General features: G+C 42.9%; 1 protein-coding gene across 1 annotated transcript in view; it reads right to left on the minus strand.

The window, feature by feature from the left end:
* PI4KA (phosphatidylinositol 4-kinase alpha) overlaps nt 1-18,465 on the minus strand; it is a 119,620-nt gene that overhangs the window by 100,946 nt on the left and 209 nt on the right. The gene's annotated exons all lie outside the window — the stretch shown is intronic.

The following is an 18,465-nucleotide window of genomic DNA, read 5'->3' on the forward strand; positions in this document are numbered from 1 at the left end:
GTGCTCAACAAACAGTATCTGTTGTTACTGGATATGCCATAATAGTGGCTAGCAGAAGCAAATGGGCAATAAGTCAGCAATTTACTGAATATACGGAAAAATTCGAATTTTTTCAAAACAAAACAATGGTAAATGTCTTACATAAAGGTACTAAAAACCTAGATTTATTATGAATAGGAAACTAGGTGATGCCAATCTTGAAAATCCCTGCCACAAGAACCTCTTAGCAGAGCATTCAGACACACCAGGAGGCCTCAACCTTGCTGTTCTGTTAACAGCCCCAAGGAGAAGTTGCTCACTGACATTCATACAGTCTCATGGGATTTTTTCTTTTTAAGATTTTATTTATTTATTTGAGAGAGAGAGAAAGAGAGCAAGCACAAGCAGTGGGGAGGAGCAGAGGGAAGAGAAGGAACCTGACGCAGGACCCCAGGATCATGACCTGAGCCGAAGGCAGACACTTAACCAACTGAGCCACCCAGGCACCCTGGTGGCATGTTTTAATGGCAAAGGACGTTGAGAATAATGCTTGAGGGGCGCATGGGTGGCTCAGTCGTTAAGCGTCTGGCTTCGGCTCAGGGCGTGATCCCGGGGTCCTGGAATCGAGCCCCAGGTCAGGCTCCTCCGCTGGGAGCCTGCTTCTTCCTCTCCCACTCCCCCTGCTTGTGTTCCCTCTCTCACTGGCTGTCTCTCAAATAAATAAATAAAATCTTTAAAAAAAAATAGAGAATAATGCTTGAGATTTGCCCTGAAAATATCAATTACCATTGCAATTTTTAAAAAGAAAGCAGATTTTAAAAGGGCAAATACAGGGGCGCCTGGGTGGCACAGCAGTTAAGCGTCTGCCTTTGGCTCAGGGTGTGATCCCGGCGTTCTGGGATCGAGCCCCACATCAGGCTCCTCCACTGGGAGCCTGCTTCTTCCTCTCCCAGTCCCCCTGCTTGTGTTCCCTCTCTCACTGGCTGTCTCTATCTCTGCTGAATAAATAAAAATAAAATCTTTAAAAAATAATAAAAAATAAAAATAAAAGGGCAAATACACAAGCCAGAAAGAGAAGCACCTTCTAACCTGAAAACAGGTAATATTCTTTGTCTCAGTAATTTTCCTCTTAGGAATGATTGTAAAGAAATAATTAGAAATCTTAAGGCAAAAACTGTGTAAAAGACTTTCATCACAGTGTTGTGTTTGTTAACTGAAAATCTGAAACAATGTAAATAACAACATTAGAAAAATAAATGATTTCACCATTTGGTGAAATACTAGGTTAAACCATATAAAATTCTGGGGGCGCCTGGGTGGCACAGCGGTTAAGCGTCTGCCTTCGGCTCAGGGCGTGATCCCGGCATTGTGGGATCGAGCCCCACATCAGGCTCCTCCGCTATGAGCCTGCTTCTTCCTCTCCCACTCCCCCTGCTTGTGTTCCCTCTCTCGCTGGCTGTCTCTATCTTTGTCGAATAAATAAATAAAATCTTAAAAAAAAAAAACATATAAAATTCTGATAGTCAACCAAATTTTTGACCTACAAAAACAATGCTTTCATAAAATCTGACCTAATAATACAGACATGAAAAATGGCACTTTTCTAAGACTAAGCAATGACATGGACAATGTTCTAAATGTTCTATAAATTCGTGTGAGGAATGAACTGGATTATCATATATGGAAAAAGTACTGGAAGAAAATATATCAAAATGTTGACAGTTATGGAGAGGTAGAATGACCAGTGATTTTACATTTCTTTTTTTTTTTTTTTTAAGTGGGCTCCAAGCTTGAGCCCAATGTGGGGCTTGAACTCACGACCCTGAGATCAAGACCTGAGCCGAGATCAAGAGTCAGACACTCAACCGAGCCACCCAGGCGCCCCAAGGTTTTACATTTCTTTGTGCTTTTTTATATTTGCCAAAATATGTTCTAGAAGAAAACATTATTTGCACAATCAGGAAAAACCTATAGTAAGTTAAAAATATATACACATGGGGAAGAAAATCCATACTTTCATGATTAAATAGTTAAAAGAGCATAAAGTAACAAGCAAGAGAGGAATAGAAATACTAAATTCCCACTTTTCTTCAGTGTTCCTGCACTTCGCAGTCAGAGGGGAAAATAAAATACAAAGAGAGCTGCAGGCCAAACACAATAAAGTGATCGTTTCAGAGACTCCAGACACTTCCACCAGTGGATCACACATCCTGACAGAAAGAGCAAAGTCTCTCAAGAAACATCTCTGTAAATAAGAAATCGAAAGAAGGTGGATTTATAGCAGTATGAGTCAATGGGACCCAAAGAATGCTAATTAATCAACATGGAACCAGAGGGAGGAGTCTGGGGCCATGTCAAAATCTATGTACTCTGTCCTGCGCAATACTTTATCTACACCCTGCTCAAACACACAGAAATACACAATGCCACATACCTGGCAGGCGAAGCTAATGTGCAACAAGATAGAATGGAGACTCACAAACTCACCGAAATTGGCACAACCTCATTATTCAATATGGAAAAGATATAATTATACATAAAGTCTTCTTACTTAAGGGACTCGTTATCATTTATCTTGAAAATATGTATATAAGTTACATCTGGCTTGGCTATCTAACAAGGTGAGATTGTTTTCTGTCTTTGCAATCTCTTAGTAGATTGCCTGCGATGCACGTCATGTCCTGGTTTAATGCTTATTCAATAATAAAAGTGTTTTCTTTCTCTACTACCTTTGTGGAGAGCTCTTGGGAGAGTTTATTTGTAATTGGATTTCCCCAGCAATAGTGCCTGAAGTACTATTTTTAATGGGGTGATCAGGGAAGACTTCTCTAAGAAGGTGCCCATTCAATTGAGGTCTGATTAAGAAGGAACCAGCAGGGACAAACCAGGAAAAAGCATTCTGGCAGAGGCCACTGGAAAGGCAGCACGATGGGAAAGAGAAAGTGGGGATGCCCAGAAGTCCAAGTGCAGGCAGAGGCTGGAAACCTGGCTTGTACTCTAATAGCAATGTAAACTGGTGCCAATGGAGTGCACATTGGAGGCCTTCAAAACTCGAGCTTAGAACTGAGGTTTAGAAGAATCCTTCTAGTTTGGGAGGAAAAGAGTGAAACCACAGAGAAGTCAGGAGATGCTTCAGTAGCAAAGATGGTAATGATCAAAGCAGACAGAAACAGTCCAGCTCAGGATGTTTCACAGGAAGACTACAGGACTAGACGATGGACGACATGTGGAAGTGAGGGAGATTGAGTTGCCTTTCTGCCACCCTAAACATATTCAAAGACAGCCATGCAGTATGATGTGGGGTCTAAGAAATATTCCATACAAGAAGCCGTTAAAAAGGAATATTTAGCCCAGAGACAATCAGGCTATAAATAAACACAATCACTGTCTTCATGCATTTGAAGGGTTTCAGTAATGTCATCAGCAACATCTACCCCAGTATTCATGCGACAGTTATTAGTGCATTTGTCTGTCTCTCCACTAATTTGCAAGCTCCTTGGGGGCCCAAATCATCTCTTATCTTTGTATCTCCATCTTCTACACTGTGGACAGGCACTATAACAGACACACTCATTCTCCCCCAGGATGCAGGCTTGCCGTCTATTCTTAGTTTTTGCCCAGACGTAAGCTCTCTGCTCAATCCAGACCCTCCCATTTCAGGGCTGCTGCCAGCCCATCCTGGCACTTGCCCCAGAGAGCAGAGGCAAACCCCAAGGTCTCTTCATTTACATCAAGCATAAGAGCTAGATTTCTCCTCAGAGGGTAGATGTTCTGGGTTGGGTTTGATTTCCTATTTGCTCATTCCTTAGTTTTTTAGGCATTATACTCTGGAAACTAATACTCAGAGTGGGCATAGACATGAGCTCTAGCAATATCCCAGGATAAGAACTCAGCATCAGGAACATGATTAAACCCTGCTGCTCACGTAGCTGTCACCCTACCTGGTAGAGACATCTGAAGGCAGCAGTTTCTACCATCCTTGTTTCCTCTGGACTATCTGGGCACCCCCGCATCTTAAATGCCCAGAGGGGCTCTGGGCTACTCTGACTTCAGACCTTCCTCTCCAACACCCCTTAATTAAAAATATTTAAATAGAAATCATTTGTGACAATTTAAGATTAGTAAAAGCTGGGCACATGGTTTTAAAATGTGAAGGAAAGATACCAAAAAGAACTAATAAACAATTTAGAGATCTATATAATAATTCAGGAATGCATGAACCATATTGGTGTGGCAGGCAGAACAAAGGTCTGCCCAAAGATGTCTGCGTCCTAATCCCTGGAACCTGTGTATGTGTTACCTCGCATGGCAAATGGATGTAAATAGGTTGCAGACGTAAATAGGTTAAAAGGACCTTGGGGCGCCTGGGTGGCTCAGTGGGTTAAGCCTCTGCCTTTGGCTCAAGTTGTGATCTCACAGGTCATGGGATCAAGCCCCTTGTCGTGCTCCCTGCTCAAGCGGGGAGCCTGTTTCTCCCTCTTACTCTGCCCTTCCTCCCTGCTCATGCTCTCTCTCTGTCTCTCTCTCAAATAAATAAAATTTAAAAAGAAATAAAAATAAATAAAAGGACCTTGAATTGAAGAGATTACTCTGGATTATTTCAGTGAAACCAGGGTAAGAGAGAGGCAAAAGAGGAGGCAAGAATGATGGAATGTGAGGGCTTGGCCCCACATTGCTGGTATTGAAGATAGAGGAAAGGAGCCATGATCCAGGAATGTAGGAGTCTCTAGAAGTTATAAAAGACATAGAAATGAATTGTCCCCTAGAGTCTCAAGAAAGGTATATAGCCCCGCCATCACCTTGATTTTAGTCCAGTGAGACCAGTGTTGGGCATCTAATCTACCGAACTGCAAAACAATAAATTTGTGTTGTTCTAAGCAACTAAATTTGTGGTAATTTGTTACAGCTGCAATAGGAAATTAATACAAATGGTCACAGAGTATTAAACAAAACTCAAAACCTGAACTGCCTATCCAACAAGATATAAAAATTACTGATCAGATTATAGGCAATACTTATTTCCTGCTTTATTTTTTTCTGTATTTACCATAAGGAACATTGTTAACTTCAGATTTAGAAAAAGAAATATTTTAAATAGTGGAAACAACTTTGCCATTAATACATATTTTTATTTATTTATTTATTTTTTCTTTTTATTTTGAGAGAGAGGTGGGGGGAGGGGCAGAAGGAGAGGAAGAGAGAGAATCTTAAGCAGACTTCCCACTCAGTGCAGAGCCTGATTCCAAGACCCTGAGATCATGACCTGAGCCAAAACCAAGAGTCTGACGTTTAACTGACTGAGCCACCTAGGAGTCCCAATGCATATCTTATTTTTTAAAAGACAATAATACTTATCCTTTTAGATCTTGGAAAATATGAGAAAAGTGCATAGAATTTCAACAAATGGAATCTGGGTAATCCAAGAAGTAATGTAAAACTGAAAGAAAATCTAGGTCAAATAAGCTAAACAGATGTTTTCTATAGACAACGGTCTTATAATTTAATTCCAACAACTTACTATCGGTGAATCAACTCCTATTTATTTTTTAAAGATTTTTATTTTTTAAAAGATTTTATTTATTTATTTGAGAGAGAGGGAGAGAGCGCACACAAGCAGGGAGAGTGGCAGAGGGAGAGGGAGAAGCAGGCTCCCTGCTGAGCAGGGACCTGATGCGGGGCTCGATCCCAGGACCCTGGTATCATGACCCGAGCCAAAGACAGACACTTAACCGACTGACCTACCCAGGCACCCCTATTTTTTTTTAAAGATTCTTAACTAATCTCTATACCTAATGTGAGGCTCAAACTTACAACCCCGAGATCAAGAGTCACATGCTTTACTGACTGAGCCAGCCAGGCACCCCAAAACAACTCCTATTTAACTACAACTTCCCCAAGAGTCTCAATCCAAGTAGAGAAGTTTTTCTGTTTTGAAGGAACAAGAGATGCAGCTACTCCAGCCCTGACAAAGACACCTGTGGCTGCACGACAACAGGCACGGCAAAGGTGAAGCAGGTAGCACCTAAAACAAGAGACCCGGACATACAAAGTTTAACTTCACAAAATGGTCTTGAAAATATTTCACAGCTCGGTATAAATAAAAATCAAATTTATTAAATTACTTCATTAGAAAAAAAAATCACAGGAAAAATAGAATGTAACACTGAGCTTTTCTTGGTATAGTTTCTCTAAAGACATCCAGAATCCGCGCAAGTTATACTACTAGACTGAAATGATGCTCACCTGGGCCTCAGACCCGAGGCCCTTGAACAACCCCCAAACGTACACAGAATCAGAGATGGAGAGCTGGAAGAAGTTGCACACGCACTTGCCAAATGCCCCCTCTCAGGCAGATTGTGTGTAATCATATTCTTGTTCAATAGGTTAGGCAACTAGGCCCAGACAGGTTAAGTACAATCTTAGACAACAGGCTCTTAACTAGACTCTCTCTCTGACTTCTGTCTCTCCCTACTCCAATATCATCACTCTGGACCCATACACCTCCAATGGCTCCCCATCCCAGTGAACACGCAATGCACACTCCCAACCTGGCAATGAAGGTCCTTCCCAACTTCCTCCAAACACCCAGGCCCCAAATACAGTGCTCACTTCTCCCTGCCTCACTTCTTCCATGGTTTTCACCCATCTGCAACATTTCATTCAATCTGCCTTATCGCCCCTATAAAAGTTCAACCCATCCTTCCAAGATCCATCTCAACTGTCTCCACTTCTCAAAGCTTTTCCAGACCTCAGCAATGTGCTATGACCTTTCCCATCACACCTCTCAATAACCCACCAAAAACAATGTACTTGATAATTATCTTTTTACAAATCTTATTTTGGAATTATTTGTATACTTATCTTCCACTCACTGCAGACAGGACTGTGTCCCCCTCGTCCTGTATACACTGCACCCTGTATGTTCCAAAAACTTAACTATTTAGTGGAACTAAAGGGACCAGTGTCACAGGGATTTAATGGGATGAGAAGGAAAGAAAAAAGAAAGAGGACCACTAGAACCTAGCCTTCCTACTATAGTGTTTAACTATGTTGTGACATTTGTCATATAAGCAGTACTGGGAACAGAGCTGGCATGCAACTGGCACTGAACAAATACTTGCTGCATCATCAAATGAATGGAGGAATGGATGGAAGAATAATCAAATGAAGTCATGTGTAATATACAGTCACACCCTCACAATCCTTATGATGTAGCTGGAGTTATACAACCAATAAAAATGACACAATTAGTGAAGAACACAAGTCAGAAATCAGATGATGAAGGGCCCCTGAAAGCCTGGCACCAGGTCTAGGCTCTGATGCAAAATGCCCTTGGAAATGGGACTCTTGAGGGAAAAAAAAAATTGTGAAGACTTGAACCCAGGTCCTATAAAAGTCATCACATATCAGATAAGGGAGAACCAGTTCTGGAGGGGGCCAGGCTCCAAATACTAAGAGCTACAGTTGTTGAGCATTTATCACATGCGAGGTGCTGATTTGTATGATCTCATCTAATCCTCACAACAGTGCGCTGAGTAGATATTATCTATTATCTCTGTTCTGAGGATAAAAAATTGAGACACAGAGAGGTCACAGTCCTAATGCAGAATAAAGCATTAACACTATAATTTAAAAAATGAAAAAAAAATAACATTGATTTTTTTTTTTCTCAGAATTTTACAACAAACTAACAAGTCTGTTGTTTTTAGGGGGCAGAGAGGAGTAGATCCTGTCTTATAAAAGGTCATTAACCTCAAAATCTGACAGAGATGGCCAGGGTTACTCCCATTTATAAAAAGGATCCAGAGGGGCTCTGAGCAACACTTTGAGGAGGTCAATAAGCCAATGGACCACAAAGAGGCAACAAAGGTAACTTGCTTAGACTTTGCTAAGAACTCTTGACAATATTTTAACCCAAGCGTATTAAAAGAGAGAGACCAAGGCACTTGGGTGGCTCAGTCAGTTAAGCGTCCAACTCTTGATCTCAGCTCAGTTCTTGACCTCAGGGTCATGAGTTCAAGCCCCAACATGGAGCCTATTTAAAAAAAAAAGAGACAGGGGCGCCTGGGTGGCACAGCGGTTGAGCGCCTGCCTTCGGCTCAGGGCGTGATCCCGGCGTTCTGGGATCGAGCCCCACATCAGGCTCCTCTGCTGGGAGCCTGCTCTTCCTCTCCCACTCCCCCTACTTGTGTTCCCTTTCTCGCTGGCTGTCTCTATCTCTGTCAAATAAATAAATAAAATCTTTAAAAAAAAAAAAGAGAGACAGAGAGAGAGAGAGACCATGAGGTGAATTTAGAACTGCCAAGGGAAGGAAATGCCAAACCAAGGAGAAAACAAGATGCCCTCAAAGGTCTAGATGACTGGGCAGAAAACTGCAGATGAAAAGTCAAACATGGGGCGCCTGGGTGGCTCAGTAGTTAAGCGTCTGCCTTCGGCTCAGGGCGTGATCCCAGGGTCCTGGGATCGAGCCCCACATCAGGCTCCCTGCCCTGCTGGGAGCCTGCGTCTCCCTCTCCCACTCCCCTTGCTTGTGTTCCCTCTGTCGCTGGCTGTCTCTCTCTCTCTCCCTCTCTCTCTCTGTAAAAAAAAAAAAAAAGTCAAACGTAACAGTGGGAGTGGGTAAGGGATGTAGGTCAAAATAAAGCTACGATAATAGCATTACAAGCTGGCTAATTAAACAATGTTTAAAAGAGTACAACTTCTGTTATCTGAAACTTCTGGGAATAGTTTTTCAGGAGAAACAAAATTCCCTGAGAACTAGAGATTAAGCTTTAAGTATTAGTGGCAGTGTTTCGTTAAATCCATTTTTTGTCTTTCTCAAATGTACCGCCCCCATGGAGAACACTGAACAGAAGCTAACCTTTTCTAAGTGACTCAGAGCTATCAACAATAAACAAAGGTGACTGTGACAAGGTACGCATAGAGCTGCAGATGCAAGTGGAACAGCATCTACTCCTACTAGCGGTCCTGGATGGGAGTTTCACTGAAGATGCTCTATTTACTGTGTGATCAGTTAACACGGCTTTCTGCAACATCCAACACAGGTGCACTACACGTGCCTTTACACGCACTGAATAAGTCTCCCTTTCTTGAGCCCTGCTCATGTGCCTGGCAGGGTACAACACATACAAATGCATGTCTCTGTTTCCTGACACATTGGTTCAACAGGCAATGATCAGGGTAGCTGCACAGAGTCAGGAGGTTGTGATTTTCAGTCCAACTCTGCTGCTTCTTACCTAAGTGACCCAAGATAACTGACAAAACCTACCTGAACATCTCTGACTTTGTATTTCCTTCTGTAACATGTGTACAAAGCATCAACTGTGTGCTTACATGGAAATCCACAGAATCTTGCTAGTGTCTTAAAACTGCCAATATCAGCAAGTCATCTCCCTCAAGCCTCAGTTTTCTCACATAGAAGAGGACGATCAGATAGCTTTTTTCCGTGTTTGCTCCAGCACTAAAATCCTGTGATCCAAAAACTTCTACCTACAGTCATAAGAGAATAACAGGACTTGGATTTAACCTCTTGCCATAAAACAACAAGGAAAATGGACAAATACATGAAACCACTGATTTCATATACTAATCAAGTAGCACAGGACTATAATACCTGAGAGAGAGAGGAAACAAAGTGAGCCCTATGACTGCCTGGTTTTCTGCCAGAAGACACATCTCAGGCCACAGAACAGGAAAGGGCATTCTAAGCAGATCATGATGGTCTAAGTGGAGGAGACAGAAATAAGAGTACAGGGAGTCAAAAGCAGCTGGAAATTCTGAAGAGGAGAGAGCTAAACAAAAAAAGCTTCAGAAATCATAACAGAATTCCCCTAAGTCTTTGATGAATACTAAGACATACCGGTAGATGATATTCCATAAAGTTGGAAAAGAACAACCAGGGAACTGTGAGCTGAATGGCTCCTAGTGTTCACACAGAGCTTAGGGGCATCTGAGTGACTCCCAGCGAGAGCAGAAAGCCCTCAAAGCATTCAGTAGAGACCTCAAAGGGGCCACACCTTAGCAGTGGAGTTAAACTATCCCCGTAGCAAAAGCCATTACAGACCTGGCCTAACAAAGTTTTAAAATTAGTTTTGTAATAGATGCTGAAAAGGCATTTGAAAAAATTCCACACTGCTTCATGATAAAAACACTCAACAAACTAGAAATAGAAGGGAACTGGGGCGCCTGGGTGGTTCAGCTGGTTAAGCGTCCAACTCTTGATTGCAGCTTAGGTCATAATCTTGGTTGTGAGATCAAGCCCCATGAAGGGCTCCACACGAGTCTGCTTTCGATTTTCCCTCTCTCTTCCTCTGCCCCTATATCTTAAAAAAGGGGCGGGGGTGCGCCTGGGTGGCTCAGTTGGTTAAACATCTGCCTTCAGCTCAGGTCATGATCCTGGGGTCCTGGGATTGAGCCCCATGTCAGGCTCCCTGCTCAGTGGGGAGTCTGCTTCTCCCTCTACCCCTCCCCCTACACATGCTCTCTCTTTTTCTCTCTCTCTCATGCTATCTCTCTCTAAAAGAAATAAAATCTTAAAAAAAAAAAAAAGGAAGAAATAGAAGAGAACTTCCTTAACTTGATAAAGGACATCTATAAAAAACTCACAACTAACATCACACTTACTGGTAAAAAGCTGAAAGTTGCCCCCCCAAAATCAGGAATAAGATAAAAATGTCTACTCTCACCACTTCGATCCAGTATTATTCTGGAGGTGCTAGCCAGGACAATGAGACAAGAAAAAGAAATAAAAGGGCATTCAGTTTGGAAAAGAAAAACTATATTTGCAGATGACATAGTCTTGTATATAGAAAAACCTAAAAAAGTATTAGAACTAAAAAAACAAGCTCAGCAAAGTTGCAGGATACAAGATCAATATACAAAAATCAACTGCAATTAGGGTTTCAGTTTTACAAGATGAAAGAGTTCTGAAGATGGATGGTGGTGATAGTAGTAAAACATTACGAATGTATTCACCAACACCATTTACTTTTGCTTCTTGGCACTTGTTAGCATTTTCAATCATACTTACTTATAGTTTTTTGTTTAATGCTTGTCTAGCTCCATGACAACTCCATGACAGCAAGACCACATCTACTCATTCATCCCTCTAATGGGCCCCTCCGAAGACTGGCACACAGCTAGCAAAATTTACTATATAAATGAATGAACGAACAAATGAACAAACGAACAAATGTCATGCTCATTTGCTTTTATAATGGTACAGATAGCCTTGGCTGCCCTGAATCCAGGCTTCCAGACCAGCTTTACACATAGAAATATCCAGGAAAAGAGAATAGCTTCAGCAGCAAAGATAGAGCCTCTCAGAACTAAGTGAACAAATGCAAGTGAAATTTGAGGATTTTTGGCTTAACTCTGTAGCTCACCACATAAACAAAAGGAATGTTCTGGCCAGCTTGGCAATGTTCACGAAAGGCCAAGCCTTTTTCCAAAATGCCAAGATACACGAGAAAAGCAAATACAAAAACAAATATATAAATAATGAGGAAAATGAAATGCACAGATACGTTTCAGCAATTTAAATCAAGGATGGGAATAGCTGCTGGTGGAAGGGATTGGAGGAAACCACATCTCCACTAGGTGCAAACTGCAAACACAGACAGAAGAGAAAATCTGCAGTAAGGAGTCAGAAATAGAACATTTCTGCCCTCTGGGGGAGCAAACAGCTAGTGACACATCAATTCTGAGAATCCCTAAGGGCACTGAGACAAACAATGCAGCCATAATAATCTTCTTAATGCACATAACTCATGGCTCTGAAATATTCAAGGGCTCTTTTCTGTCTCATCAATTCAACCCAAACTCTGAGTCTGGGACTACGTATGAGGCCATCTGCTTTCTTCTCACTTTCATCTACACTCTTCCCATTAAATATACTGCATTTCTGCCAAAACCTATTACTGCTATTCCTCATTTTCCTCTCTGTTTTGCTCTTTGTTCTATCTGAAATGACCTTCCCTTGCCAACCACTCTTTTTGTTTACAAATGTCCATCCCCATCACTTCCAGGCCTTCCTTATTCAAAATCTTAGCTGAAAGTGACCTCCCAGCAAGTACACACAATACTTTGACTTTCCTAGAGCATGTTTCACTTTTTTACCTCCTATTACTTTTTCACTACCTGTCAAGAGCCACGGACAAAAGGTTTGGGGCCCGAAGAAAAAAGTACCTGTACCTTCCATTCCCACGGCGGCAGAGTGCCAAATGGCTAAATATCTTCTCAGGGGAGTTTTACTGAAAAGCCACATGGTCCAACACCACTTCCTTTATGGACAGATAACCGGCCAGTCCCCCACCTATCACTGCTTCTACTTACCTGCAAATTAGTTGAGGGTCAGAATAGTGTGCACACCTAGGAGACCCAACTGTTGCAAGAAAGATACCCAGAGCAGACACAGCTAGAAGCCAGTATCCAAGAAACAGTACTGCAAGTATGAGGAGAAACCTGAATTTGAGTTTCGGCATAGCAGAAATCAAGAGCACAATATCATATGGCCAATTCCGCCTTGTAGGTTTTTTGGTTGTTTGTTTAATTCATAATTTAACATAGCCAACCATGGTCAAATATCATTATCTTAGAATCAAAAGAATAAGGTCCCCTTTTATGCTTGCAGAGTTAGCAGGAAAAAGTAAATAAAATCCAACAATAGTGAAGCACAACTAAGTACGGTCCTTTGAAAACAGTGGGGCAGTAAACTTCAAGACCCATCCACCATTTAACAGAAGAATGTGATTCAGAAGAAGACAAAATTCTAGATGTACAGGGGCGCCTGGGTGGCTCAGATGGTTGGGCGTCTGCCTTCGGCTCAGGCCATGATCTCCAGGTCCTGGGATCGAGCCTCACATTGGGCTCCCGGCTCAGCGGGGAGTCTGCTTCTCCCTCTGTGTCTCCCCCTGCTTGTGCTCTGTCTCTCAAATGAACAAATACAAAAAAAAAAAAAAAAAAAAAATTCTAGATGTACAAACACGCTGTTTTTTAAGGGAAAAACTAGACAGTCTAAACAGAAATGCTTAATTATGATCTATCAATACAAAATACGACATGCAGTCATTAACATAATAAATATGGGCTATTTTTGAAATAAGCAATAAAGTGAATATAGCTAAAGACTAAAAAGGAGATCTAAGAAATTAAAATGCTAATGCATTAAGTGTTATAGGCTGACTTGTGTCCCACCCAAAATTCATATATTGAATTCCTCATCCCCAGGTACCTCAGAATGTGACTGTATTTGGACATACGGTTTTTAAGTTAACACGAGGTAAGTAGGGTGGGCCAGTCCTATCAAACTTACTACTGTTTTTATAATAAGAGGTTAGGATACAGACAGGCACAGAGGGAAGGCTATGTCAAGACACAGGAAGACAGCTATCTACAAGCCAAGGAGAAAGGCTTCAAAAGAAAGCAGCATTGCTGACACCTTCATCTTGGGTTTCTAGCATCCAGAACTATGAGAAAATAAATTTCTGTTGTTTAAGTCATTGTGGTACTTTGTTATGGTAGCCCTAGCAACCTAATATAGTTGATGTGGCAGGATTACAGGTAAAGTTTTTTTCCTTCCAATTTCTCCTTAAAATATTTTAGAGCTGGTTTAACAACAATGGTTCTAGCATCACGAATTCCCTCTACTGACACTAATTTTCTCTCGCCTTACTCTATAGATAGTTGTTTTTAACATAGCCTCACAAAGGAAAGGGAATGAGGATGGAAATTTTCAGCTTCATGATGCTGGAAGAAAATGCCAATACCATGATTTTTACTCCACGGTAAACCACACTAAAGGAGTGCATAACCATGAACTCCACAAAGCCCACTGAGCATCAGAGCATACACTCCTCCAGGGGCGCCTGGGTGGCGCAGTCGTTGAGCGTCTGCCTTCGGCTCAGGGCGTGATCCCGGCGTTCTGGGATCGAGCCCCACATCAGGCTCCCCCGCTATGAGCCTGCTTCTTCCTCTCCCACTCCCCCTGCTGTGTTCCCTCTCTCGCTGGCTGTCTCTATCTCTGTCACATAAATAAATAAAAAATCTTAAAAAAAAAAAAAAAAGAGCATACGTTCCTCCAATTAGATATGAGTTAACCAGCTCATCTTCTGGAGCACATCTGTCCCCCAGGGAGGCTCTGGCCTGTCCCTAATGCTTCAGTGCCATTTAAACACCACATCAAGTTAGTTAAGACACCTCAAGATTCTAGCATTCTAACTGATGAAAAGAGAGGATATTTTAGGATATGGAAAAAGATTCTGATCAAAGCCTCCTGAGGGTGGGAAGAGGGGTGGGAGGGCAAGGAATGCTGCCTACTTTTCGTCTCAGCCAGGAACTCTCCATGTCCCAGGGTTCAAGGTCCATTTGTATGGTACAAGCCAAACGAGGAAAGGCAGGAACAGGTCACCAATGTCCTAGACACAGAGGAGTATAACCAGGCAGATCCAGGAGGAAGTTGACAGAGGCAGCTCAGTAACATTCTAAAGACAGATTAGAAGGAGGAGAGCAGAGCAAGACTAGCAGGCAGAAAGAAGTCAGGGAGACAGAGACTGGAAGACGACCATACGTGGAGATTCCACTGTAGACAGGACTCTCTTCTCTATTTCTCTCCTCTAACTTTCCTCCCAGAGGGAGAGGGCTGAGGGCTGTGTGGGACATGATCTTGAGGAACCCTGTCCTCAGAGTGGCCCACAATCTTGAGGGTGGGCTTTACGGCTGCAGTTCTAGTCTTAGGGGCAGCCTAGCAGGAAAAGGTCAAAGCTCAGATATGGATCAGAGAATTGACACCAAGGAGACTTGGGTTTGACTATATGAACATGGCAGGAGTCTGGTCACCAGACCTGTGATATAAGAGTAGAAGGGGTACTTGTGGTAAGTCTGACTTGATGCTGATGACCTGAGCAATCTCATTAACACTGTTTCTTATTGATCTGGCCTACCTAGTGCGTACTAAGTAACAGTAGGTGCTCAACAAATGTTTCCTGAATGAGTTAATTAATTAAAGGGAAAGTAAAATTTACTTAGTAGCAATAGGCTAGGTTTCACAGCCTGGGATCAGAGTGGGTGAGTGGAGTAAGGGAACACCACTGTGGCATGTAGATAGACAAAGACAGGGAAAGTTATGTCACTAATGTGCCCCAAGTGCCATAAAAGCATGTCAAGGCTGCCTGAGTTACCAATGTCTGAGCTGAGATGTCAGGTCTAACTCAAAAAACTGAGCTCAACCTCAGTTGAGCTAACTCAAAAACCTCAGCTCAACCCTATCTGGACCAAGCCCCGCTCAGTCCTCTGCCTTCTCTCTGGAAAAATAGAAGAGAAAAAAACCAGAAACAAATAAATGAGAAAAGGAGATTTTTCAACATTCATCTCCCCACTTAAGTCCCCACCTTCATTATCCTGGCGGGTACTCAGAAATTCCTTTACTCTTAAGAACCTCAAGAATACTTCCCCAGGAATGCTGAGGGCTTATTGTCGATTGTTTTAAAGTAGTGGAATGTAATAAGTAGCCATATATTATCCGATTAAATAGTAACAATCATCCCTAGCATAATGAAGTCTCAAGATCCCAGATGAGGATTAGAGGAATCCACATATATCTGATGGAATCAGCCACCTACAGACGCCTTCTCTAAGTAAGAAATTATTTCAGGGTCCCCAAGACCACCCACACATACATAGCTGTACTCGTAGCTAAATTACGGTAAATTGTATTACAGTGAATTTATCAGAGAAAAAGACCGGTGGACTCTGGAGAAACCTGTGCATGGGCTTCCTCGTGTTCTCTCCCTCCTGTGAAGGTATACACTGAGCATGTGCCCTTCTACATCAGCAGACAATGTAGTAACATGTATGCTATGCTTGTACCTAGGGAAATCCATTAGAGACATAGCATCCAAGGTTTTCATTGATAGACACAGGCACTGTCTGCCTAGCAACCATCAAAATTCCAGATTCCCAGGAGGAAAGAGGTAATCATATTGTTTGTTCAGAGTCTAGGCATAATGAACCGCCCTTATCAGTTAGAAAATGGAGGGAACAGTTCAAGTGTCAAGTTCCTAGATGTGAGCCAAGGACCAACCTTGCAAGCAATCCCTTCTGAAGATTGCAGCCTCTGATAACTCTTTTCTAAAGTGATCTGTAACTGTTGCCAATGAAACTGAAGTACCTCCCAAACTAAGAGATAGTACTGGGGAGCTGCCAATCTAAAAGCTGTATTAATTAGTTGTAAAATATATCCTAATTTTGACAACTGAAGCAGTTACTATAAGATACAAAGCTAACAATGTTGCAATTACGGAATGTTCTTGTGATTATGGAAGAAGGCTGAAGAAGGCCTGTTGAGCTTAAGGTACATTTCTCGGGGCGCCTGGGTGGCACAGCGGTTAAGCGGCTGCCTTCGGCTCAGGGCGTGATCCCGGCGTTATGGGATCGAGCCCCACATCAGGCTCCTCCCCTATGAGTCTGCTTCTTCCTCTCCCACTCCCCCTGCTTGTGTTCCCTCTCTCGCTGGCTGTCTCTATCTCTGTCAAATAAATAAATAAAATCTTTAAAAAAAAAGAAGTGGTTAAGCCTTTATTTAAAAAAAATAAATAAATAAGGTACATTTCTCAGTTACTGAGTGGGAAAGGGTGCCCTGCTAGAGCCACAGGACTGTCTTCACCCAATTCCCTACAATCTCTTCTCTCTTCTCCAAGTCCAGCAAGCAAACTTCTGATATGCTTTTTAGCTCTCCTACTAAGAAGAGAATGTGCTGACTAGCTGGCATGAATGTGATGTGATAAGGCAGCACTGTGGTCCATTAGTCAGGCTCATCCAATGATAACAGTTCTCAATCATTAGGTACTCATGTCCCTGCCTTTATTTGTGTCATTTTGTTGATCTTCATAATACTCTTAACAAGAACTGTCCTTGTATTTTGCAGGAGAAAGCAAAGGTTCAGGTTTGGGGAACTGACCTACCCAGAGTCACACTAATGGAAACAAATGATACAGGATTTAAATTCAGGTATTCCTATCTCTAGAACTCATATACTTTCCATTCTTTTGAATTTCTCCTTCAATTAGAAGTCAAGTTGGCATCAATCTCCCAGGACCTGCTCACCCTGCAGGTAAGTGAGTAATCAGATTTAAGAACCCACAAAGCCAAGGATACTATGCCAGAGAGCCTAACACAGCATTTCAGCCTCACCCCTCACCAGAGCCACAGAACTACTCTCAACTGCAGCAGGCAGGTCTCCAGTCTCCACTTTTCTCCTCTTAGACAACAGATCTCTTTTCACCTGCCAGAGACTGTATGAAAAAAGAATCCCATCCTTGGGGTGCCTGGATGGCACAGTCGACTGAGCAGCCGGCTCTTGGCTTAAGCTCCAGTCCTGATCTCAGGGTCATGAAATCCAGCCCAGCACCGGAGTCCACTTAAGACTCTCTCTCCTTCTCCCTCTGCCTCTCGCCACCCTGCACACGCATGTGCGCGCGCCCGCTCAAATAAATTAAAAGAAAGAAAGAAAGAAAGAAAGAGAAAGAATCATTTCTTCAGTGCTAACATACTATGATGAGTCTCATCACACGACGGTGGGGGAAGAAAGCTGACATTTAATGTTCACCCATTCTACGGTGGGTGAACCCCATTCTACCCAAGCACTTTATGCTTGAATCCATTTACTCCTCAAGAATCACATCATTTCACCCATAAGCAAACAGGCTCTAAGAGTTGAAGTAACTTGCCCAAGAGGACAAATAGTGACAGTGCAGGGACCAAACAAGTCTTACTCTAAAATCTGTGTTCTGTCCACCAGCCGAGACACACCTCTGAGTTTCCTTTCACCTTTCTCCCAAAGCAAAGATTTCTCCGGCATAAATTCTCCTTCCTCCTCTGAAGCAATCCTGAGTTCAATTCTCTGCCTACGGACAGTACATTCCCCCTTCCCTGCCACTGCCCCTTCTTCAAAACCACGATCTTTTACCCAGTCTAACGCCCCCTCTAGACTCAAAGAAAAACAACGCGCGGATTTGCATTTCAGAAAGCACTTTCAGATGTACTATTTCATCTGCCCTTCACAATGCGAAGCGGGCAAAGTAGGTAAGCACCCCATTTTACAAGAATAGCATGTCTCCAAGGTCACGGAATAAAAAGCAGAGGAAGTCGGGAGCAGAGCCCCAGGTTTTGACTCTGGTCCTCCGCTCTTCCCACTGCTTCTCCCAGCCTGCCGCCCCCGCCCCTGCGATGTCACAAGGTGCCCCTCGGCTCAAACCCGGGCCTGTAGCTCACGTCCCTCCCACGCCATCCACCCGCAAAGTCCCCACCTGCCCTGTCCACTCCTTGCCCAAACCAGCCCCATTGGCCCCCCCGCACCATTGCCCTCAGCCCACGGGCCTCCTCACCCCACCGGCTCCCTCCACTCAAGTACCCCCTCCTGTCACAGGCAGCTCCAGAGCCCCGCTCGGCCTCCCACAGACCCTCGCCCCGTCTACCCGCTTCGCCACCCCC

The sequence above is a fragment of the Ursus maritimus genome, unplaced genomic scaffold (assembly GCF_017311325.1).
Source record: "Ursus maritimus isolate PB19 unplaced genomic scaffold, ASM1731132v1 scaffold_33, whole genome shotgun sequence".
NCBI classification, from domain to species: domain Eukaryota; kingdom Metazoa; phylum Chordata; class Mammalia; order Carnivora; family Ursidae; genus Ursus; species Ursus maritimus.